The sequence below is a fragment of the Miscanthus floridulus genome, chromosome 9 (genome assembly GCF_019320115.1).
Source record: "Miscanthus floridulus cultivar M001 chromosome 9, ASM1932011v1, whole genome shotgun sequence".
Lineage (NCBI taxonomy): Eukaryota > Viridiplantae > Streptophyta > Magnoliopsida > Poales > Poaceae > Miscanthus > Miscanthus floridulus.
The window spans coordinates 126,746,658-126,771,688 of NC_089588.1; the positions used below are offsets into that span (position 1 = coordinate 126,746,658).

The 25,031-nt window shown below is 47.1% G+C and overlaps 2 pseudogenes; both read left to right on the forward strand.

Moving 5' to 3' along the window:
• The first annotated feature begins 4,272 nt into the window (after window positions 1-4,272).
• Window positions 4,273-6,426, forward strand: LOC136484398 (uncharacterized; annotated as a pseudogene).
• A 12,408-nt stretch (window positions 6,427-18,834) lies between these two features.
• Window positions 18,835-20,988, forward strand: LOC136484399 (uncharacterized; annotated as a pseudogene).
• The last annotated feature ends 4,043 nt before the right edge of the window (window positions 20,989-25,031 follow it).

Genomic DNA, 25,031 nt, shown 5'->3' on the forward strand with positions numbered 1-25,031 from the left:
GGGAGAAGAAGAGGGGCTCTGCCCAGCGCCCTCTCGCCGGCGTGCGTGCTCGCCCTAGGCTGAGCACACCACCGCCGAGGGGCCACATGGTGGTGCCCTGTTGCCATGACTGCGGGTGCAGTGCGGATCTCGGCTCTATCCTGCGCGTAGAGGCGGCACGGTCCCCTTCCCGCACCATGGCGGTGACGACGGCGGGGAGAGGACCCGGGTAGGATCCCTTCCCCTCCATCCTTTCTCTGTTCATGCTAGGGTTAGGTTTTGATTTGATTTTGGATTCTTTTCCGATTTGAAATCGGTTCTCTTTCTTTCCTTTTCCTGAGCTCTCTAGAGTTAGGGTTAGGTTTTCTTCATCCGAACCTTCATCTTTTCTCATATCCAAAGGGATTGAGGTTAGGGGTTAAACCAAACCCTATGTCGGCCGAAGCCCCTAATGACCGTCCCCTTTCTGTTAGGGTTAGGGTTTCTCTTTCTTGATCCGATTCAAAATCAGACCAACTTCTTTGGATTTCTTTTGATTGTTTTTTCTGATCTAGATCCACGTACTAGATAGGCTGGCTCTGATGCCATTGTTAAGATCATTTAGGATCTCTAGCAGTAGATCTAGGAGGGATACACATGGATTCGTAATAACACATGCACATGTAAACCTAGAACACTACACCGAGAGGGAGAGAGGAGAGAGGTGTTGGTGTTGAACCTGAGCCCTCGGAGGGAGTCGCAGATGAACAGGAGCTGGCCATCTCAGGTTCAGTGATGAAGGTCTACGCACGGGCAGTGACGGGTGGAGTAGAGGTGGCACAGTGGAGCTTCCCGTCGCTGGCTACGCGCCCTCTCAGATCGGTCTAGGGTTTGTCGGTGGGGTTTGCGGCTCCTGGTGAACCTCGTACCTCGAGCCGCCGGCCCCCACCTCTTTATATAGCGCAGTGCGACGAGGGCCCACCAACCATGTAGGGTTGGGCACCCCCGATCAGGGCGCGTGACCAAGGCCCAATAGGCCATTGGGCTTATTGGCTGGGAGATCAATCTAACAGTATGCTCGTGTGTTGGGATGATGTAGTTCCGTGGCTGGTGCGGGAAGCTGGCGCCGAGTATGGTTGCTTTCTCGCTGCGGGAGAAGGTCCTGCCGTTGTTGCTATTGCTGCTGCTAGCGGTGGTGCTGGTGCTGGTACTAACGCTCTAGAGGTACAGATACCCACGTACAAACTATATGCACATGCATAATACAGTCTCTCAGGATGATTTGTACTTCTGCAGCTGGTGTTGGACGGGGCTAGTAATGCTCGTGGTGGCGATCCTGGCGTGTATGTTTCCTTTGTGGTGTCAGCAGGTGCTGGTGGTGTTCCTGGGGCTGCTGCTGGTGTCAAGTATGTTTCCTTTGTGGCTGCTGGAGGACGTGATGCTGCAGCAGCTGGTGCCGGTGCTGATGCTGATGCCGGTGCTAGTGCTAGTGCCAGTACAAACCCTCAAGAGGTATGGACATCCACGAGCAAACTATACGCACATGCACAATACAGTGTCTCGGGATGATGTAGTTACGCAGTAGGTGCTGGAGGGAGCTAGTCCTGCTGATGGTGGTGGTGGCAATGGAGAGGTTTCCTTTGTGGTGTCAGGTGGTGCTGGTGGTGGTGCTGGTGTGTCTACCAACCATCGAGAAGTATGGACATCCACGTACAAACTATACAAACATGCACAATACAATTACATTTGGTTGGCTATATTAGCCTGTATTTAAGCTTTTGCATTGTCTTTTATCTTTGTTAAGTTGTCTGTATGCTCTTATATAAACTTACGCAGTGATAAAAGTAGGCCAAATACTACATTAGCTATATATGTTTGATTTCATGTTATTAGGTAAACAAGCTCTTGGTGCCAACAAAATGGAATATCCTAACATTCCCTGTTTCTACTGATACATGGAGGTGACCAAATACGACATGCTGTGAGCAACGACAAACAATCTCACTAAACAACTATAAACACACATTGCATGTGCAAGACAACCAAAAACCAACACATTGCATATATGTGTTTACGCTGTCTTGGGTTGCATTGCATAAGGCTTAATAATGCATGCTAAGACTAGTGCAAGAACACATCCTGGCCTTTCACAACACTTCACCTTACTATGACAAAGCCTATTTTTCTTTCTTTTTACCTTATAAATACTATGCCATTGCCATATGCATATACGTAATGAGAACATCGAGAGCAATACAGTAATCATACTCTATTTGTGCTTTTATCTACTTCAAACCAGAATCATATATATCTACAACCAAAATGAAAGCAGCACTAATCTAACCAAGTATGCAAATGTGGAGCCCACACATCTAATGTCTTAGTATTTAGCCAACAAAATAGCCTCCAAGTTAACTCCCAATGCCTAGAAATTACCGTATTAATCGGAGAAAATAAAATCAAAATACTTTTATATATGTTGATTGCGAACACAAGGTTGATAAGTACCCTTGTGTGTTCGTTTTGTGATGAGTGATTGTCAATGTGATCCACGAAGTAGGTTGAGTGGTGACTAACCCTACCATGGCGAAAGCTATGTGTACGACATGTCTTTTGGCTTGTGTTGTGCAGGTGTGGAGCTCGGATGCGGTGGTCGACGGCGAGGTGAAGGTCAAGGAGGACGTGCCGTGCCGACAGACCGGGAGCGGTGAAGGACGGAAGTGAGGCTTGGACCGAAGGACCCAGAGGCCGGGTGACTAGCCGCGGTGGCTAACACTTGGGACATCGACAAGTGCAAGAAGACATGGAGTGACGGTGTTGACCGGGTCAAGACGGCGGACGCGTGAGTCGAGCGAGGCTCAGGAGGACTTGGCGGGCCGGCCGGTCGAGGACGGCGGTGACACACGTCGGATGGCGGGGGATGCGTATGGAGTACGCTACTCGCGGACGGTTTGATGGTTTGGACCTCAAAACCATCGGATGGACGGTTTACGGGTTTGGGCCTCAAAACACAGGCGGAGGTTCCGAGGAGGGACGGACGGCACGTGGCGGCATCGGGGAGTTCGTGTCGAGGCGAAGCTACCGATGAGAAGGCGCGGTGGCCGTCGGATCAAGATTACACTGGGTTGGACAACAACGCCCTTGGGCTTAGCGGTTCAACTCATTTGTATCTAGGGGCAAAACTGGGAATGTGTAATAGCCCTGTTAAATAGGATAAGGGAGCCCCCATCTCCCTCCCCTCCTCCAGTTTTCATTTTCTCCTTTAGGGTTTCTTCCTCTAGTTTGCTTCCATGTATGAGAGAGGTCCACAACTCAAATTGTAACTTGGTTTTGAAGGAATCGGTGGCCATAACCACCGTATGCCCTCCGGGATTCATGATTTAGTTGTGTTCTTGATGTGATTTTGGTGTTCTTCACGAGCTCCTTTTGTCCCCTCTTGTTTCCCCTCTCGTTTCTTTGTTTTGGGATGGTTTTGGTTTGTTCTTGTTGCCTTGGATCGATCAATGACATGAGTAGAAGCTTTCCACCGAAGGAAATCCACTAATTCCTCACGAGATCGCAGATCCAGGCAATTTTAGTTCTTGACCTATCTTTTGGGGGATTCTTCAATTCTTTCGATTCACAGAGTTAGAGTTTGTTTCGGGCCATGATCCTTTAGAGGTTGCCTTTCTACTCGCTTGTGAACCCTTGTGCAAAGTTTCAAGTCATTTGGAGTTGATTTGATCAAGTTATGACTTGATTTGATTTTTCTCGAGAAACTGCTCGTTCATACTGGACGCGTCTGATATGATCTAGGACGTGTCCGATATTTCTCACTTTGGAGTTTTGAGCTAAAATTTGGTGGAGACCTTCCCTTGGTGTCTAAAGAGCTATGGTTAAAATTTCATGATTTTTGGACACCATTTGACGGGGTTTTGGATTTTTATTTTTTGGTCAGCTTGCTGTTGAAAATACCGGACGTGTCCGATATAATACCGGACGTGTCCAATATAATACCGGACGTGTCTGATATTTGCAGGAGCAGTGCTATTTTCTTTTGGGAGTTTGCTCATTTGGGCTTCGATCTGTGTTTCGTTTGCTCTGTGGTGACCCGCTGTGTTCTGAGGGAGCATCCACCCTTCTCTAGGGTCGTGGTCATCAAGTCTTTTGTGTATGCTTTTTGGGGATTGATGTTGGGACAGTGGTCGAAGATTTCAAAAGAAATTTGAGGCTCCCATTCACCCCCCTCTGGTCGCCGTTTCCGGTCCTTCAATTGGTATCAGAGCCGGTTAAGGATCATTCCACCTTAATCGGTCCGTGATCCATGAAGGCGACATGGAGCGTGGTTCTGGCAAACCACCGCACTTTGATGGGTCCAACTATCCTTATTGGAAGATCCGTATGTCTGCGCATCTCCAGGGGATTGATTGGCTCGTCTGGGAAATTTGCGAGGATGCTACTTACGTTGTGCTCCCTGTTGCGGCCCGTACCACCCAGGATCACAAGGATCGGCACAATGCAAATAGCAAAGCTCGCAGTGTGCTTTTCTCGAGTCTTTCGCTTTCTGAGTTCGAGCGTGTCTCCGATTGTACTACAGCTCGAGAGATCTGGGTGAGGCTTTAGAGCTATCATGAGGGGACCGCACAGGTCAAGACCAGACTCTATGAGACGTACAAGCGCGAGTACGAGAACTTCTCTCAGTTTGATGGCGAGTCCATCGATGCCATGTTTTCCCGCTTTCAGACTTTCGTCAACAAAATGAAAGCGAACAAGGCCAACCTACCTTATAGTGATCATGAGAGGGCGCTCAAGCTTCTCTATGCCCTTGATCGAAAGGTATGGGATGTGAAGGTGTCGGCGATCATCGAGTCGGCCAACTACGACACCCTCACAGTCGACGAGCTTTTCAGCAAGCTCAAGTCCATAGAGATCGACTACCAAACCCAAGCCAAGCTCAAGAATCCTTCTGCACCAACCATGGCTTTGGTCTCAGGTAGTGGTTCAAGTTCATTGACTAACCCTTCACAAGCTTCTTTCTCTTTGTCGTGCTTGATGTCAGTCACAGAGGAGCAACTGGAGTCTCTTGGGGATGATGAGTTGGCACTCGTCATCAGTCGGTTCTCTCTGTTTCACAACAACTGTTTGAACCGCCGACACAGTGGTGGCCCAAAGGAGGGATGCTATGGATGTGGAGATCCGGACCACTTTGTCGTGCACTGCCCCAAGAAGAAGCCCTTCACCAACAAGTATGACTCCGGCAAGCGCAAGGATAAGCGTGACTACACCTCCGGCAAGCACAAGGCCAAGGGCGGCTTCGACAAGGAGGTGATCAAGAAGGCATACCGCAGGAAGGCCAAATCTCAAGAACGCGCCTTCCTCGCCTCCCTCAGCGACCTCGACGACGACTCCGACGATGATCACTCTTCTTCTCCCTCGACCGACGATGAGTCCGAGAAGAAGCGCGAGGACAAGCTTAACGGTCTCTGCTTTGTTGCCGGTGCAAACCGTGGTGGGTTTTGCACTATGGCGGTTGATGGTGGAGCAAAGCTCAAAAAGGACGTCGACGTCGACGACGATGAAAATGAGGTACCGCCCACACTTGACTCACTTATGCTTGAACTTGATACTATGAATGATACATTGATGAGTCAAGATAAGTTGCTTAAGCGTGCTGCCCGCAAGAGAAAAGAGTTTAAGGACCAGCTAGAGGTTGCTTTGAAGGAGTTGGAGCTTGCCAAGAGTGGTGTAGTGGTGTCAGAGGAGGAGGAGTGCGATGAGTGCGCTATACACATGTCTAACCTCTCTGACTTGGAATCCAAGTATGCTGTTTTGCTTGATGAATGTGATGAGCTGAAGTCTCGTTCTGGGTTGCTCGGTGCATGCAAGTCCTGCTCAGGCTTGCAATCTGAGTTGGCAGAGAAGGTTGCCAAACTTGCTGAGTTTGAGAAGGCCAACTCAGATAGCACCACCACTACATGTGTTCGATGTGAAGCTTTGGTGTTGGAGCTTGAGTCCTGCAGGCACGACAAGATGGGAACCGAGGAAGAAAACACACAACTTCGGTCCATCTTGAGCTGGGTGTCATGCAGTGAGCCTTAGTTGGGCATGATGGTGAGCCAGTTCAGGCGGGGAACTGACTCATCGGGAGTAGGCTTTGCTATAGGTGGGAAGGGTGAGCATGTCTATGGCAAGGTTGGTGAACATAGTGGTTTGAACCCAAGTGAGAAACCCACCAACACTCCCAAATTGATCAAGATCCCTCCACCAGAGTCTACCAAGCCTATGATCAAAGATGGTGTGTTTGAAGAACCACCAAAAGCTCCACCATCCAAGCAAGTTTGGGTTCCCAAACCGAACCACTTTCGGAACTCACTCGATACTCTACCCAACATCTCTAGTGCACCCCTTCCTAAAGCCAAAAAGCCTCAGAGAGTGAACCACATCCACAAGAGAGTGAGTCAACCACCATCCAAGAGAGAGGTGAGGTACCACTGTGACTATTGCCATAGAGATGGTCATTTGGCTGAGTTTTGCTTTAGGAGGAAGAGAGATGAGCGGCGCGAGTACGAGTTCAACAACCGGAACATGTACCATCCTCCCCATGGCGTACATGTACCGCCTGTTTAGAGGCACAGTGTTAGGCCTAGAGGTGCAATGCCTCAAGGTGCTAGGCCTCAGGTGGCGAGACCACATGGTGGTCGTACCCGGCGTGGCCCAAGTCATGATCTATATGACTCTGGACCTCGCGATGGTGGCTTTCAGTCCCACACTCCTAGCGGACCACGTTTTCCCTCACGTGGTGATCGCTTCTCTCCAATGGGACATGGCATGTATGGTGTTTTTCCTAACACTTTTCCAGGGCAAATGACTCAACACTAGTATTCTCCTCATTTCACTAACCCCAGTGTTGTGCCATTTGCTCACCCCCTGTCTTTCTATTGATGCAAAGCGGAGGCCTGGAGAACACGTGGCTTGTTGATTCTGGCTGTTCGCGCCACATGACCGGAAGTTCTAAATGGTTCTCCAGCCTCGACCCCATGCAATACAAGGAGTACATCACATTTGGGGACAATAGCAAAGGTAAGGTGCTGTCTGGTGGGACCATTCGGGTCAATGAGTCTTTTATCTTGAAGGACGTTGCTTTGGTTTCAAGCCTGCATTTCAATTTGCTCTCTGTTTCGCAACTCCTTCAAGATGGGTTTGAGGTGCGCTTTAAGACTGGACTTTCTCGTGTGCTCGATTCTCAGGGACATCTAGTTTGTCAGATCATTCCTTTTGGCCAAGTTTTCAGAGCTGATTTCTCTCAGTCTTTCAGTTCTTCTCGCTGTTTGGTTGCTGGATCTTCTTCTGATTTATGGAAGTGGCATAGGAGACTTGGTCACTTGAGCTTCGATCTCCTAGTGTGGTTGAGTTCTCTTGACATGATCCGAGGATTGCCCAAACTTAAGTTTGAGAAGGATCTGGTATGCCATCCCTATCACCATGGAAAGATGGTGGCTGCTTCCCATCCTCCAGTGACTCAGGTCATGACCACGAGACCCGGTGAGGTACTCCATATGGACACTGTTGGTCCGGCTCGGGTTCGGTCAGAGGGAGGGAAGTGGTATGTTCTTGTGATCGTGGATGATTTTTCTCATTATTCTTGTGTGTTTTTCATGGAGGGCAAGGACGAAGCATTTTCTCATGCTCGTGACTTGATCTTGAGGTTGCAAACTGAGTTACCAAAGAATGCCATACGAGCTATCCGTAGTGACAATGGCACTGAGTTCAAAAACTCTCAGTTTGACACCTTTTGTGCTTCCTTGGGTCTTGAACATCAGTTTTCTTCACCCTATGTCCCTCAGCAGAATGGTGTTGTTGAGCGCAAAAATTGGACTTTGGTTGAAATGGCCAGGATGATGCTCGATGAGCATAGGACTCCTAGGCGTTACTGGGCTGAAGCCATCAACACCGCCTGCCATGTTTCAAACCGCATTTTTCTTCGTGCTTTCTTGAAGAAGACATCCTACGAGTTGCGGTTTGGGCGTCCACCCAAGGTGAGTCATTTTTGAGTCTTCGGTTGCAGGTGCTTCATTCTTAAGCAAGGTAATCTTGACAAGTTTGAATCTAGATCTTCGGACGGTATATTTCTCGGTTACGCTTCTCATTCACATGCGTACCGTGTGCTTAATCTTGAGACTAACCGTGTCGTGGAGACTTGTGAAGTCACCTTCGACGAAACCATGCCCTCTTCTATTTCGGTCTTTGAACGTGCAGGTGATGAAAAGATGGGTGACAGCATTTTTGTTGAGGATGACGATGACGTCGATTGGGATGATCCCAAGCCATCTCAACTGGCTGCCCTGATCGAGCCAGCTTCGACCACTTCGGCTCACGGCCCCGAGCCCTCCACCTCTACTTCATGGGGTCCATGCGAGCCGCTTCCTCAATCGACTGAGGAGGCCCCAGCTATGGATGAGGGGGAGGCGACTTCGTCTTTGGGTGCACCTCGACATATCTAGCAACGCCATCCTCCTTAGACCATGATCGGCGACATCGACGAAAGGGTAACGCGTTCCAAGTCTTATTATATTTCCCATTTCGCTCATTCTGCTTTCGTAGCTTCTTTTGAGCCTCGAGATATTGGACACGCACTATCTAATGCCGATTGGGTTAATGCTATGCATGAGGAGTTAGAGAACTTTGAGCGGAACCAAGTGTGGGTTTTAGTTCCACCTCCACCAGAGTGCCACCCCATAGGTACAAAGTGGGTTTACAAGAACAAGCAGAGTGAGGATGGGGTGGTGGTGAGAAACATGGCGAGATTAGTGGCTCAGGGTTTTTGCCAAAAAGAGGGAATAGACTATGAAGAAACATTTGCTCCTATTGCCCGTCTAGAAGCCATTAGGATTCTTTTAGCATTTGCAGCTTCGAAAGGGTTCAAGCTGTATCAGATGGATGTAAAGAGTGCCTTCTTGAATGGGTACATAGAGGAAGAGGTTTATGTGAGGTAACCCCCTGGCTTTGAAAATCCAAAGTACCCCAACCATGTTTTTAAACTCCACAAAGCCTTGTATGGTTTGAAACAAGCCCCGAGAGCCTGGTATGAGCGTTTAAAAGCTTTCTTGCTTGATAAGGGTTTTAGGATGGGTTCCGTAGATAAGACTTTGTTCCTCCTCAAGCAAGGCACAGACATCCTTTTGGTTCAGATATACGTGGATGATATAATCTTTGGTGGCTCTTCTCATGCTCTTGTTGCCAAGTTTTCAGATACTATGAGCAGGGAATTTGAGATGAGCATGATGGGCGAATTGACTTTCTTCCTTGGGCTGCAAATCAAGCAAACTCGTGAGGGGACGTTCGTGCACCAAGGCAAGTACACCAAGGACGTGCTCAAGAAATTTGATATGGGTGAGGCCAAGCCTCTTTCGACGCCCATGTCAACCACGACGGCCCTAGATGAGGACAAGGAGGGAGAAGCCATGGACCAGAAGGAATACCGAAGCATGATCGGATCCCTGCTGTACCTAATGGCGACGAGACCGGACATCTAGTTTGCAGTCTGCTTGTGCGCGCGCTTTTAGTCTTCGCCGCGCACGTCTCATCGTCAAGCCATCAAGCGGATCCTCAGGTACCTTTATTTCACACCCGAGTTTGGTCTTTGGTTTTCAGCTTCCTCCTCTCTTTCTCTTTGTGGGTATTCTAATGCGGATTATGCTGGTTGTCGTGTTGAGAGGAAGTCCACTTCGGGGACTTGTCAGTTTCTTGGATCTTCTCTTGTGTCTTGGTCTTCTCGCAAGCAGTCTAGCGTCGCCCAATCCACCACAGAAGCTGAGTATGTTGCTGCTGCTGCTTGTTGTTCCCAGTTGCTTTGGATGATAGCTACTCTGAGAGACTTTGGGTTAGAGTTTAGGCGAGTGCCTTTGTTTTGTGACAGCACCAGTGCCATAAGTGTAGCAAAAAACCCAGTCCTTCACTCAAAGACAAAGCACATAGAAGTTCGCTTTCACTTCTTGCGTGACCACTATGAGAAAGGTGATATCGATCTGCACCACATTGATACCCAAAACCAGCTCGTAGATATCTTCACCAAACCACTTGACCAAGCCCAGTTTGCTCGCTTGCGAGGGGAGCTTGGAGTTTGTTTCCCTTTTTAGAGGAGGGGAACTTTGGTTGTTTTATTCTAGTTTTGCTTTTCTTTGTAGTGTAGCCTTTGTTTTTGTTTTTATATCATTCTTGCATATCATATCATCATGTATCATATTGCATCCTGAGCTTCATCCTTATAGTAGCTAGATTGACACTATGCTCTTGTTGGGGATGTTATGGATATACAATGATGTGCTTTTGGCTTAGGCTCCTTTTGATCAATTGATACATGTTATGAGCTAAGCTTGTTTTCCAAACTGTGAACTTGATTAAAACTTGTTGAAACATGAAATGTGTTCACCACTACTTGTGGCACTAGCATGTGTTGAATGTGTCGAGATCTTTTTCTTGCTTCATATATATGCTTAGTTGCTACGGCTCATACCTTGAGTTACACACTTGCTTGAGAAACTTGAATTTGTGCTAAAACTTGAAAATCAAACTAAGTGATTTGAAAAGATCGGGATGGGTCTGTACTATCCTATGTCAAAGTATCGAGACAGCTCCAACTTGCACTTATTGGTGAACTTGAGCTCTGTAATGGATACCGAGATCATTGTCTTAAGCTTCTGATTGCCTTTGGCATAGGCTTGACATGGTCGCTAAGTCAGGTTTTGAGCTTGTTTTAATCCATAAATGGATTTCTTTAGGCGGTATCCCAAACGTTCTTTTTCCTTCCATGACAAAACCTTTCGGTTGTGCCATGTAAACATTTTCTTCTAAGTCTCTATTGAGAAATGTCATCTTTACATCCATCTGATGTAATTCTAAATCATAATGTGCCACTAATGCCATTATGATTCTGAAGGAATCCTTACATGAGACTGGAGAAAAATGTCTCATTGTAATCAATCTCTTCTCTTTGTGTAAAGCCTTTTGCCATAAGTCGGGCTTTATATCTCTCTATATTCCCTTGAGAGTCAAGGTTTTGATTTGTAGACCCATTTACAGCCTACTGTTTTGGCTCCTTTAGGAATTATCTCCAAATCCCAACTTTATTTGCATTCATTGATCTCATTTCATCTTCCATGGCCTCAAGCCACTTTGATGAATGATCACTTTTCATGGCTTCTTCAAATGAGGTGGGATCATTCTTCATTTGAATTCCTCAGTGTTGTACACTTCATAATCAGCAGGAATAGCTGATTTTCTAACTCTTTGAAGGACCTTCTAGGGGCTTCCTCATTTGGCACATTTTCTATTTGAGGCTGTTGTTGCTCCCCCTCATGTGTGGCAAATAGGTTCTATAGGATCCTAAGGAACAGGTTCCTCATCATCATTCATTGTTGCCACAGGCGGATAACAACAGGTGCTGGCACCACAATGTCTTGAACTGTCGGTGCAGCAGCAACAGGGTAGTGAGAAAAATGGCTCATGAATTATTGGAATGGGTGCATACACCCGCTTCTCTTCAAGGTCAATTTCTCAAGCTACCATGCTCCCCCTTATCATTTCATCCTCTAGGAAGACAGCGTGTCCTCATTTCCACAAACTTTGTATGTCTGTTAGGATAGTAGAAACGAAAACCTTTTGACTTTTCTGGGTAACCAATGAAATGACAACTCACTGTTTTGGGATCTAGCTTCCCCAATATTTGGGTTAAAAACTTTAGCCTCAGCAGGGCTCCCCCCACACACACAAGTGGTAAGTGAGGGTACTCTTCCTGTCTACAACTCATACGGTGTTTTGGGCATTGACTTACTTGGTACTCTATTGAGAATATGAATGGTGATTTTTAACGCCTCCATCCACAGACTCATCGGTAAAGTGGAGTAACTTATCATACTACGCACCATATCCATCAGGGTACGGTTACGCCTTTCAGCTACTCCATTCTGCTGAGGTTCGCCCGATGTTGAATACTGGGCGACTATACCATTCTCCTGTAAGAACCTTGCAAAAGGTCCAGGAACTTGTCCATATGGGGTATGCCGACCGTAGTACTCTCCCCCACGGTCAGACCTGACTATCTTAATCTTTAAATCATGCTAATTTTCAACTTCTGCTTTAAATATTTTGAATTTATCCAACGCTTATGTTCTTTCTTTAATTGGATAAATGTATCCAAAAACGAGAGTAATCGTCTGTGAATGTTATGAATGAATCATAACCATCCACACTTTTCACAGGAAAAGGACCACATATGTCTGTGTGAATAATCTATAGAATTCCTACGCTTTGTTTGGCATCTTTCTTAATTTTCTTTACATACTTTTCTTTTATGCAATCTCTACATTGTTCTAAATCTGAGAGCTCTAATGGAGGAAGAATATCTTTCTTAACTAGTCTTTCTATTCTCCCCCTCGAAATATGTCCTAAACGACAGTGCCATAATTTCGACAACGCATCATGAGTTCTCTTTTGTTTTCTGTTTGTATTGTTCGATGAGGATACATTCTCATTCACATCACATAAGGAATTCACATTTTCACGAAGTGATAACAAATAAAGCTCGTCTTGTCGGAAGGCAAGACCAATACATCTATTATTAAACAATATCTGACATTTGCCATTTCCAAAATGGCAATCATAACCATCATGGTCCAACTTTGATACACTAATCAAGTTTCTTTGCAAAGAAGGTACATAAAGAACATCTCTAAGAAAAAGTATGAAGCCATTAGCAAGCTCTAGCGGAAGATCGCCAACGGCCTCAACATCTGCTTGTACTCCATTTGCGACTTTAATGAAACTTTCGCTTCTTTGCAAAGTTCTCATCGAACGGAATCCCTGTAATGAATTAGCAACATGAATAGTTGCACCTAAATCAATCTACCAAGTAGATTTTGAAAACTTTACATACAAGGATTCATTTACGAACGTAATAATGTTCTCACCTTTATTTTTCATTATCATCTTTAGGAAATCAGGACAATTCTTCTTATAATGTCCCATCTTCTTACAGTAGAGACACTGATCTTTATCCACTGGGAATTGCTTGTTCTGAGACTGTTGCATGGGACCCTTTCCAAATGACTTGGAGGAAGAGCTGTTATTATAGTTCTTTTTCTTATCTTTTAGGTAGTTGACAGTACCACCTTGTAAAACTTTTATTCTTTCCTCCTCCGGCACACACATGGCTATGAGCTTTTCTAAATCCCATTTTTTAGGCTGTATATTGTAATTAACAACAAAGGTGTCAAATTCTTTGGGCAAAGAAGCAAAAATCAAATGAATAAGAAACTCATCCTTGAGTGCCAAATCCATTGGTTTGAGCTTAGATGCCAGATTACTCATTCTCAGTATGTGCTCTCTTATGCCACTGCCGCCACCAAAGTACCATTCTGTAACCAGCTGGGTTGCATATGTCTTTGAAGAGCCAGTGAACTGACTCTTTATTCTTTCTAGGTACTCTATGACCGTGTCACAGTCTGAAATTGAGCCCACTATTGCAGGCTCAATTGTATTCTTTATCACAGCCAAATATTTCTTATTGGCTGTGACCCACTTTCTATTTTCAAGGTCAAAAGATATCTTTACGGAAGCAAAGTCTCGCTCTCTGTTCTGCCATGTAGCATCAGTCTCATCTGTCTCCCTCACCGGTGCCACAGGTTCTTTGGGACACGGTGTGGTGACAACCCAGTCCACCTCAGCGAGGATGAAAGCCAGGTCTATCTTTTTCTTCCACTCAATATAGTTATCACCTTTTAGAGTGGGGATCTCTTTGATACAACTCATCAAGTTGTATCCTCCTGAAAACACAATTCAAATAGCGTGAGAACACAAATAATAACAACAACAATTGCATGCCTTTGTTCAACGTTGGTCAAAATTTAAACATACAATTGTTCTCTACACTAATTCTACATCACCGTTGGGCAGAAATAGAATTAATGTAAGACAAAAACATTATAATATTGCCATTAATCAACGTCAGAATAACAACAATATTATAATCAATTTAAAACATATCCATTTTCAAAATTAAATTCTCCCGTTGGTTCGAATTTAATAATGAAAAATTACATCTTTAAATACGCAGCGGAAACATTAACATTCAATAATCATTTTTCTATTTTCCAGAAGCAACTTTACTATTTACTGAACAAAAAATATCGTTGGATAAATTTTGTACAGAAAATTATCATAAAAATTCAATTCAAATTCATCAAATTGTTTTCTGGAAAATAAGAAAATTAAAAAATAAAACTGTGACTATACTATTTGTTTGGCCATTTTGGCCCGATCCAGCAGCAGTGCGCGCGGCCCAGAGCCAAAGGCCCATTTCCCGCGGACGCGCGCGGCGCCTCCCCCCGCGCCTAGGCCGCAACCTGGGCCTAGGCCGGGAATCTGTGCACCCGCCTGGGCCTAATCCGGCCTGGGTGTCTGCTGGCCGTCGATCGCCGATCGACGGTCCTCCTTGCGTTCAGCCGGGATAAAACCCCGCGACGGCCGCAGCTCTCTCAAACCCTAGCTCATTCTTTGCCTCCCCTTCTCTCTCATTCGACCAGCGCCGCTCGTAGAACAGCCGCAACAGCAGCCGTCCGCGGTGGCCAAGGGAGAAGAAGAGGGGCTCTGCCCAGCGCCCTCTCGCCGGCGTGCGTGCTCGCCCTAGGCTGAGCACACCACCGCCGAGGGGCCACATGGTGGTGCCCTGTTGCCATGACTGCGGGTGCAGTGCGGATCTCGGCTCTATCCTGCGCGTAGAGGCGGCACGGTCCCCTTCCCGCACCATGGCGGTGACGACGGCGGGGAGAGGACCCGGGTAGGATCCCTTCCCCTCCATCCTTTCTCTGTTCATGCTAGGGTTAGGTTTTGATTTGATTTTGGATTCTTTTCCGATTTGAAATCGGTTCTCTTTCTTTCCTTTTCCTGAGCTCTCTAGAGTTAGGGTTAGGTTTTCTTCATCCGAACCTTCATCTTTTCTCATATCCAAAGGGATTGAGGTTAGGGGTTAAACCAAACCCTATGTCGGCCGAAGCCCCTAATGACCGTCCCCTTTCTGTTAGGGTTAGGGTTTCTCTTTCTTGATCCGATTCAAAATCAGACCAACTTCTTTGGATTTCTTTTGATTGTTTTTTCTGATCTAGATCCACGTACTAGATAGGCTGGCTCTGATGCCATTGTTAAGATCATTTAGGATCTCTAGCAGTAGATCTAGGAGGGATACACATGGATTCGTAATAACACATGCACATGTAAACCTAGAACACTACACCGAGAGGGAGAGAGGAGAGAGGTGTTGGTGTTGAACCTGAGCCCTCGGAGGGAGTCGCAGATGAACAGGAGCTGGCCATCTCAGGTTCAGTGATGAAGGTCTACGCACGGGCAGTGACGGGTGGAGTAGAGGTGGCACAGTGGAGCTTCCCGTCGCTGGCTACGCGCCCTCTCAGATCGGTCTAGGGTTTGTCGGTGGGGTTTGCGGCTCCTGGTGAACCTCGTACCTCGAGCCGCCGGCCCCCACCTCTTTATATAGCGCAGTGCGACGAGGGCCCACCAACCATGTAGGGTTGGGCACCCCCGATCAGGGCGCGTGACCAAGGCCCAATAGGCCATTGGGCTTATTGGCTGGGAGATCAATCTAACAGTATGCTCGTGTGTTGGGATGATGTAGTTCCGTGGCTGGTGCGGGAAGCTGGCGCCGAGTATGGTTGCTTTCTCGCTGCGGGAGAAGGTCCTGCCGTTGTTGCTATTGCTGCTGCTAGCGGTGGTGCTGGTGCTGGTACTAACGCTCTAGAGGTACAGATACCCACGTACAAACTATATGCACATGCATAATACAGTCTCTCAGGATGATTTGTACTTCTGCAGCTGGTGTTGGACGGGGCTAGTAATGCTCGTGGTGGCGATCCTGGCGTGTATGTTTCCTTTGTGGTGTCAGCAGGTGCTGGTGGTGTTCCTGGGGCTGCTGCTGGTGTCAAGTATGTTTCCTTTGTGGCTGCTGGAGGACGTGATGCTGCAGCAGCTGGTGCCGGTGCTGATGCTGATGCCGGTGCTAGTGCTAGTGCCAGTACAAACCCTCAAGAGGTATGGACATCCACGAGCAAACTATACGCACATGCACAATACAGTGTCTCGGGATGATGTAGTTACGCAGTAGGTGCTGGAGGGAGCTAGTCCTGCTGATGGTGGTGGTGGCAATGGAGAGGTTTCCTTTGTGGTGTCAGGTGGTGCTGGTGGTGGTGCTGGTGTGTCTACCAACCATCGAGAAGTATGGACATCCACGTACAAACTATACAAACATGCACAATACAATTACATTTGGTTGGCTATATTAGCCTGTATTTAAGCTTTTGCATTGTCTTTTATCTTTGTTAAGTTGTCTGTATGCTCTTATATAAACTTACGCAGTGATAAAAGTAGGCCAAATACTACATTAGCTATATATGTTTGATTTCATGTTATTAGGTAAACAAGCTCTTGGTGCCAACAAAATGGAATATCCTAACATTCCCTGTTTCTACTGATACATGGAGGTGACCAAATACGACATGCTGTGAGCAACGACAAACAATCTCACTAAACAACTATAAACACACATTGCATGTGCAAGACAACCAAAAACCAACACATTGCATATATGTGTTTACGCTGTCTTGGGTTGCATTGCATAAGGCTTAATAATGCATGCTAAGACTAGTGCAAGAACACATCCTGGCCTTTCACAACACTTCACCTTACTATGACAAAGCCTATTTTTCTTTCTTTTTACCTTATAAATACTATGCCATTGCCATATGCATATACGTAATGAGAACATCGAGAGCAATACAGTAATCATACTCTATTTGTGCTTTTATCTACTTCAAACCAGAATCATATATATCTACAACCAAAATGAAAGCAGCACTAATCTAACCAAGTATGCAAATGTGGAGCCCACACATCTAATGTCTTAGTATTTAGCCAACAAAATAGCCTCCAAGTTAACTCCCAATGCCTAGAAATTACCGTATTAATCGGAGAAAATAAAATCAAAATACTTTTATATATGTTGATTGCGAACACAAGGTTGATAAGTACCCTTGTGTGTTCGTTTTGTGATGAGTGATTGTCAATGTGATCCACGAAGTAGGTTGAGTGGTGACTAACCCTACCATGGCGAAAGCTATGTGTACGACATGTCTTTTGGCTTGTGTTGTGCAGGTGTGGAGCTCGGATGCGGTGGTCGACGGCGAGGTGAAGGTCAAGGAGGACGTGCCGTGCCGACAGACCGGGAGCGGTGAAGGACGGAAGTGAGGCTTGGACCGAAGGACCCAGAGGCCGGGTGACTAGCCGCGGTGGCTAACACTTGGGACATCGACAAGTGCAAGAAGACATGGAGTGACGGTGTTGACCGGGTCAAGACGGCGGACGCGTGAGTCGAGCGAGGCTCAGGAGGACTTGGCGGGCCGGCCGGTCGAGGACGGCGGTGACACACGTCGGATGGCGGGGGATGCGTATGGAGTACGCTACTCGCGGACGGTTTGATGGTTTGGACCTCAAAACCATCGGATGGACGGTTTACGGGTTTGGGCCTCAAAACACAGGCGGAGGTTCCGAGGAGGGACGGACGGCACGTGGCGGCATCGGGGAGTTCGTGTCGAGGCGAAGCTACCGATGAGAAGGCGCGGTGGCCGTCGGATCAAGATTACACTGGGTTGGACAACAACGCCCTTGGGCTTAGCGGTTCAACTCATTTGTATCTAGGGGCAAAACTGGGAATGTGTAATAGCCCTGTTAAATAGGATAAGGGAGCCCCCATCTCCCTCCCCTCCTCCAGTTTTCATTTTCTCCTTTAGGGTTTCTTCCTCTAGTTTGCTTCCATGTATGAGAGAGGTCCACAACTCAAATTGTAACTTGGTTTTGAAGGAATCGGTGGCCATAACCACCGTATGCCCTCCGGGATTCATGATTTAGTTGTGTTCTTGATGTGATTTTGGTGTTCTTCACGAGCTCCTTTTGTCCCCTCTTGTTTCCCCTCTCGTTTCTTTGTTTTGGGATGGTTTTGGTTTGTTCTTGTTGCCTTGGATCGATCAATGACATGAGTAGAAGCTTTCCACCGAAGGAAATCCACTAATTCCTCACGAGATCGCAGATCCAGGCAATTTTAGTTCTTGACCTATCTTTTGGGGGATTCTTCAATTCTTTCGATTCACAGAGTTAGAGTTTGTTTCGGGCCATGATCCTTTAGAGGTTGCCTTTCTACTCGCTTGTGAACCCTTGTGCAAAGTTTCAAGTCATTTGGAGTTGATTTGATCAAGTTATGACTTGATTTGATTTTTCTCGAGAAACTGCTCGTTCATACTGGACGCGTCTGATATGATCTAGGACGTGTCCGATATTTCTCACTTTGGAGTTTTGAGCTAAAATTTGGTGGAGACCTTCCCTTGGTGTCTAAAGAGCTATGGTTAAAATTTCATGATTTTTGGACACCATTTGACGGGGTTTTGGATTTTTATTTTTTGGTCAGCTTGCTGTTGAAAATACCGGACGTGTCCGATATAATACCGGACGTGTCCAATATAATACCGGACGTGTCTGATATTTGCAGGAGCAGTGCTATTTTCTTTTGGGAGTTTGCTCATTTGGGCTTCGATCTGTGTTTCGTTTGCTCTGTGGTGACCCGCTGTGTTCTGAGGGAGCATCCACCCTTCTCTAGGGTCGTGGTCATCAAGTCTTTTGTGTATGCTTTTTGGGGATTGATGTTGGGACAGTGGTCGAAGATTTCAAAAGAAATTTGAGGCTCCCATTCACCCCCCTCTGGTCGCCGTTTCCGGTCCTTCAATTGGTATCAGAGCCGGTTAAGGATCATTCCACCTTAATCGGTCCGTGATCCATGAAGGCGACATGGAGCGTGGTTCTGGCAAACCACCGCACTTTGATGGGTCCAACTATCCTTATTGGAAGATCCGTATGTCTGCGCATCTCCAGGGGATTGATTGGCTCGTCTGGGAAATTTGCGAGGATGCTACTTACGTTGTGCTCCCTGTTGCGGCCCGTACCACCCAGGATCACAAGGATCGGCACAATGCAAATAGCAAAGCTCGCAGTGTGCTTTTCTCGAGTCTTTCGCTTTCTGAGTTCGAGCGTGTCTCCGATTGTACTACAGCTCGAGAGATCTGGGTGAGGCTTTAGAGCTATCATGAGGGGACCGCACAGGTCAAGACCAGACTCTATGAGACGTACAAGCGCGAGTACGAGAACTTCTCTCAGTTTGATGGCGAGTCCATCGATGCCATGTTTTCCCGCTTTCAGACTTTCGTCAACAAAATGAAAGCGAACAAGGCCAACCTACCTTATAGTGATCATGAGAGGGCGCTCAAGCTTCTCTATGCCCTTGATCGAAAGGTATGGGATGTGAAGGTGTCGGCGATCATCGAGTCGGCCAACTACGACACCCTCACAGTCGACGAGCTTTTCAGCAAGCTCAAGTCCATAGAGATCGACTACCAAACCCAAGCCAAGCTCAAGAATCCTTCTGCACCAACCATGGCTTTGGTCTCAGGTAGTGGTTCAAGTTCATTGACTAACCCTTCACAAGCTTCTTTCTCTTTGTCGTGCTTGATGTCAGTCACAGAGGAGCAACTGGAGTCTCTTGGGGATGATGAGTTGGCACTCGTCATCAGTCGGTTCTCTCTGTTTCACAACAACTGTTTGAACCGCCGACACAGTGGTGGCCCAAAGGAGGGATGCTATGGATGTGGAGATCCGGACCACTTTGTCGTGCACTGCCCCAAGAAGAAGCCCTTCACCAACAAGTATGACTCCGGCAAGCGCAAGGATAAGCGTGACTACACCTCCGGCAAGCACAAGGCCAAGGGCGGCTTCGACAAGGAGGTGATCAAGAAGGCATACCGCAGGAAGGCCAAATCTCAAGAACGCGCCTTCCTCGCCTCCCTCAGCGACCTCGACGACGACTCCGACGATGATCACTCTTCTTCTCCCTCGACCGACGATGAGTCCGAGAAGAAGCGCGAGGACAAGCTTAACGGTCTCTGCTTTGTTGCCGGTGCAAACCGTGGTGGGTTTTGCACTATGGCGGTTGATGGTGGAGCAAAGCTCAAAAAGGACGTCGACGTCGACGACGATGAAAATGAGGTACCGCCCACACTTGACTCACTTATGCTTGAACTTGATACTATGAATGATACATTGATGAGTCAAGATAAGTTGCTTAAGCGTGCTGCCCGCAAGAGAAAAGAGTTTAAGGACCAGCTAGAGGTTGCTTTGAAGGAGTTGGAGCTTGCCAAGAGTGGTGTAGTGGTGTCAGAGGAGGAGGAGTGCGATGAGTGCGCTATACACATGTCTAACCTCTCTGACTTGGAATCCAAGTATGCTGTTTTGCTTGATGAATGTGATGAGCTGAAGTCTCGTTCTGGGTTGCTCGGTGCATGCAAGTCCTGCTCAGGCTTGCAATCTGAGTTGGCAGAGAAGGTTGCCAAACTTGCTGAGTTTGAGAAGGCCAACTCAGATAGCACCACCACTACATGTGTTCGATGTGAAGCTTTGGTGTTGGAGCTTGAGTCCTGCAGGCACGACAAGATGGGAACCGAGGAAGAAAACACACAACTTCGGTCCATCTTGAGCTGGGTGTCATGCAGTGAGCCTTAGTTGGGCATGATGGTGAGCCAGTTCAGGCGGGGAACTGACTCATCGGGAGTAGGCTTTGCTATAGGTGGGAAGGGTGAGCATGTCTATGGCAAGGTTGGTGAACATAGTGGTTTGAACCCAAGTGAGAAACCCACCAACACTCCCAAATTGATCAAGATCCCTCCACCAGAGTCTACCAAGCCTATGATCAAAGATGGTGTGTTTGAAGAACCACCAAAAGCTCCACCATCCAAGCAAGTTTGGGTTCCCAAACCGAACCACTTTCGGAACTCACTCGATACTCTACCCAACATCTCTAGTGCACCCCTTCCTAAAGCCAAAAAGCCTCAGAGAGTGAACCACATCCACAAGAGAGTGAGTCAACCACCATCCAAGAGAGAGGTGAGGTACCACTGTGACTATTGCCATAGAGATGGTCATTTGGCTGAGTTTTGCTTTAGGAGGAAGAGAGATGAGCGGCGCGAGTACGAGTTCAACAACCGGAACATGTACCATCCTCCCCATGGCGTACATGTACCGCCTGTTTAGAGGCACAGTGTTAGGCCTAGAGGTGCAATGCCTCAAGGTGCTAGGCCTCAGGTGGCGAGACCACATGGTGGTCGTACCCGGCGTGGCCCAAGTCATGATCTATATGACTCTGGACCTCGCGATGGTGGCTTTCAGTCCCACACTCCTAGCGGACCACGTTTTCCCTCACGTGGTGATCGCTTCTCTCCAATGGGACATGGCATGTATGGTGTTTTTCCTAACACTTTTCCAGGGCAAATGACTCAACACTAGTATTCTCCTCATTTCACTAACCCCAGTGTTGTGCCATTTGCTCACCCCCTGTCTTTCTATTGATGCAAAGCGGAGGCCTGGAGAACACGTGGCTTGTTGATTCTGGCTGTTCGCGCCACATGACCGGAAGTTCTAAATGGTTCTCCAGCCTCGACCCCATGCAATACAAGGAGTACATCACATTTGGGGACAATAGCAAAGGTAAGGTGCTGTCTGGTGGGACCATTCGGGTCAATGAGTCTTTTATCTTGAAGGACGTTGCTTTGGTTTCAAGCCTGCATTTCAATTTGCTCTCTGTTTCGCAACTCCTTCAAGATGGGTTTGAGGTGCGCTTTAAGACTGGACTTTCTCGTGTGCTCGATTCTCAGGGACATCTAGTTTGTCAGATCATTCCTTTTGGCCAAGTTTTCAGAGCTGATTTCTCTCAGTCTTTCAGTTCTTCTCGCTGTTTGGTTGCTGGATCTTCTTCTGATTTATGGAAGTGGCATAGGAGACTTGGTCACTTGAGCTTCGATCTCCTAGTGTGGTTGAGTTCTCTTGACATGATCCGAGGATTGCCCAAACTTAAGTTTGAGAAGGATCTGGTATGCCATCCCTATCACCATGGAAAGATGGTGGCTGCTTCCCATCCTCCAGTGACTCAGGTCATGACCACGAGACCCGGTGAGGTACTCCATATGGACACTGTTGGTCCGGCTCGGGTTCGGTCAGAGGGAGGGAAGTGGTATGTTCTTGTGATCGTGGATGATTTTTCTCATTATTCTTGTGTGTTTTTCATGGAGGGCAAGGACGAAGCATTTTCTCATGCTCGTGACTTGATCTTGAGGTTGCAAACTGAGTTACCAAAGAATGCCATACGAGCTATCCGTAGTGACAATGGCACTGAGTTCAAAAACTCTCAGTTTGACACCTTTTGTGCTTCCTTGGGTCTTGAACATCAGTTTTCTTCACCCTATGTCCCTCAGCAGAATGGTGTTGTTGAGCGCAAAAATTGGACTTTGGTTGAAATGGCCAGGATGATGCTCGATGAGCATAGGACTCCTAGGCGTTACTGGGCTGAAGCCATCAACACCGCCTGCCATGTTTCAAACCGCATTTTTCTTCGTGCTTTCTTGAAGAAGACATCCTACGAGTTGCGGTTTGGGCGTCCACCCAAGGTGAGTCATTTTTGAGTCTTCGGTTGCAGGTGCTTCATTCTTAAGCAAGGTAATCTTGACAAGTTTGAATCTAGATCTTCGGACGGTATATTTCTCGGTTACGCTTCTCATTCACATGCGTACCGTGTGCTTAATCTTGAGACTAACCGTGTCGTGGAGACTTGTGAAGTCACCTTCGACGAAACCATGCCCTCTTCTATTTCGGTCTTTGAACGTGCAGGTGATGAAAAGATGGGTGACAGCATTTTTGTTGAGGATGACGATGACGTCGATTGGGATGATCCCAAGCCATCTCAACTGGCTGCCCTGATCGAGCCAGCTTCGACCACTTCGGCTCACGGCCCCGAGCCCTCCACCTCTACTTCATGGGGTCCATGCGAGCCGCTTCCTCAATCGACTGAGGAGGCCCCAGCTATGGATGAGGGGGAGGCGACTTCGTCTTTGGGTGCACCTCGACATATCTAGCAACGCCATCCTCCTTAGACCATGATCGGCGACATCGACGAAAGGGTAACGCGTTCCAAGTCTTATTATATTTCCCATTTCGCTCATTCTGCTTTCGTAGCTTCTTTTGAGCCTCGAGATATTGGACACGCACTATCTAATGCCGATTGGGTTAATGCTATGCATGAGGAGTTAGAGAACTTTGAGCGGAACCAAGTGTGGGTTTTAGTTCCACCTCCACCAGAGTGCCACCCCATAGGTACAAAGTGGGTTTACAAGAACAAGCAGAGTGAGGATGGGGTGGTGGTGAGAAACATGGCGAGATTAGTGGCTCAGGGTTTTTGCCAAAAAGAGGGAATAGACTATGAAGAAACATTTGCTCCTATTGCCCGTCTAGAAGCCATTAGGATTCTTTTAGCATTTGCAGCTTCGAAAGGGTTCAAGCTGTATCAGATGGATGTAAAGAGTGCCTTCTTGAATGGGTACATAGAGGAAGAGGTTTATGTGAGGTAACCCCCTGGCTTTGAAAATCCAAAGTACCCCAACCATGTTTTTAAACTCCACAAAGCCTTGTATGGTTTGAAACAAGCCCCGAGAGCCTGGTATGAGCGTTTAAAAGCTTTCTTGCTTGATAAGGGTTTTAGGATGGGTTCCGTAGATAAGACTTTGTTCCTCCTCAAGCAAGGCACAGACATCCTTTTGGTTCAGATATACGTGGATGATATAATCTTTGGTGGCTCTTCTCATGCTCTTGTTGCCAAGTTTTCAGATACTATGAGCAGGGAATTTGAGATGAGCATGATGGGCGAATTGACTTTCTTCCTTGGGCTGCAAATCAAGCAAACTCGTGAGGGGACGTTCGTGCACCAAGGCAAGTACACCAAGGACGTGCTCAAGAAATTTGATATGGGTGAGGCCAAGCCTCTTTCGACGCCCATGTCAACCACGACGGCCCTAGATGAGGACAAGGAGGGAGAAGCCATGGACCAGAAGGAATACCGAAGCATGATCGGATCCCTGCTGTACCTAATGGCGACGAGACCGGACATCTAGTTTGCAGTCTGCTTGTGCGCGCGCTTTTAGTCTTCGCCGCGCACGTCTCATCGTCAAGCCATCAAGCGGATCCTCAGGTACCTTTATTTCACACCCGAGTTTGGTCTTTGGTTTTCAGCTTCCTCCTCTCTTTCTCTTTGTGGGTATTCTAATGCGGATTATGCTGGTTGTCGTGTTGAGAGGAAGTCCACTTCGGGGACTTGTCAGTTTCTTGGATCTTCTCTTGTGTCTTGGTCTTCTCGCAAGCAGTCTAGCGTCGCCCAATCCACCACAGAAGCTGAGTATGTTGCTGCTGCTGCTTGTTGTTCCCAGTTGCTTTGGATGATAGCTACTCTGAGAGACTTTGGGTTAGAGTTTAGGCGAGTGCCTTTGTTTTGTGACAGCACCAGTGCCATAAGTGTAGCAAAAAACCCAGTCCTTCACTCAAAGACAAAGCACATAGAAGTTCGCTTTCACTTCTTGCGTGACCACTATGAGAAAGGTGATATCGATCTGCACCACATTGATACCCAAAACCAGCTCGTAGATATCTTCACCAAACCACTTGACCAAGCCCAGTTTGCTCGCTTGCGAGGGGAGCTTGGAGTTTGTTTCCCTTTTTAGAGGAGGGGAACTTTGGTTGTTTTATTCTAGTTTTGCTTTTCTTTGTAGTGTAGCCTTTGTTTTTGTTTTTATATCATTCTTGCATATCATATCATCATGTATCATATTGCATCCTGAGCTTCATCCTTATAGTAGCTAGATTGACACTATGCTCTTGTTGGGGATGTTATGGATATACAATGATGTGCTTTTGGCTTAGGCTCCTTTTGATCAATTGATACATGTTATGAGCTAAGCTTGTTTTCCAAACTGTGAACTTGATTAAAACTTGTTGAAACATGAAATGTGTTCACCACTACTTGTGGCACTAGCATGTGTTGAATGTGTCGAGATCTTTTTCTTGCTTCATATATATGCTTAGTTGCTACGGCTCATACCTTGAGTTACACACTTGCT